The 978-nt window shown below is 27.1% G+C and overlaps 1 long non-coding RNA gene across 1 annotated transcript; it reads right to left on the reverse strand.

Moving 5' to 3' along the window:
* Positions 1-229: 229 nt before the first annotated feature.
* On the reverse strand, positions 230-769 carry LOC140919249 (uncharacterized). Its single transcript, XR_012161840.1, has 2 exons — positions 679-769; positions 230-492 (listed from the first exon to the last, which is right to left on the reverse strand). It is a non-coding gene; the product is annotated as an uncharacterized lncRNA (long non-coding RNA).
* Positions 770-978: the final 209 nt, after the last annotated feature.

Raw genomic sequence — 978 nt, forward strand, 5'->3', positions numbered from 1 at the left:
AATAGATATTTCTTTCTAATTTGGGATTTCAACAAATTTATAAATTTATACAATAATATAGTCTATGTTCCAACCTATCTTTTATGTTTTTACATTTCTCAATGGCTCTGTCACACTCTCGCTCGTTGACAAGTCCATAAATAATTAGATATAAGTTCATGGAACAAAAATTTAATCGGTCAATGTTGTAGTGTCATGTATATTATATGTTTATAGAATTCATAACTGCTATAATAAATTATAACTTTTTATTTTTGGGAAACTATTAATGACATTTTTTGTAGGAAGGACAGATATCAAACATATTGAGAAAGTACACTAATCAAACATTAATTTCTTAAGGTGTGCAACAACATATGCCTGTGTCTGGTACACATTGGCCACCTTTAGGAAAGCCTTTTTGTTGTTTACAATATGTGCCACATAACTCTGGTTTCACAGGACATGCTCCCAAAAGAACACAGTTTCCGTTTGTTGCATCAACAACATTTCCTACAATTAAAAAATACAATTAGTAATTTCATTTAATATTTAGATGATTTTTTTGCATAAGAAACATTGTTCCTAAATCTTAAATTAAAAGAAATATGAATTTTCAACCCCATTGTCGTATTCTACAATAGCAAGTCTTTTTTCATTGAAAATATCAAAAAGTTAAAGAGTAAACTTGTTTCTAACCTTGAACCATGACTGAAGCAATGCAGATAATTGCAAAGATAAAAACGAGAAGATTGTTACGAGTTGTCATTCTGTTATTCTGTTATGAATTGATGATAGAAAACACATTGGTATGTGCTATTTATAATGACTGAGGAAGTTAATGCTATGAATTAAAAAATAATAAATAAGTCAAGAGAAATAAAATCTTATTGACTAAAAGAAATAGATCTTATTTGACTGCAATATAAATATTATATTGTAAATTTAAAGTTTTTTTGTTGCACTTCTTTTCCATTTTTTTAGTTATAATATTCTATA

The sequence above is a fragment of the Cicer arietinum genome, chromosome 1 (assembly GCF_000331145.2).
Source record: "Cicer arietinum cultivar CDC Frontier isolate Library 1 chromosome 1, Cicar.CDCFrontier_v2.0, whole genome shotgun sequence".
NCBI lineage: Eukaryota > Viridiplantae > Streptophyta > Magnoliopsida > Fabales > Fabaceae > Cicer > Cicer arietinum.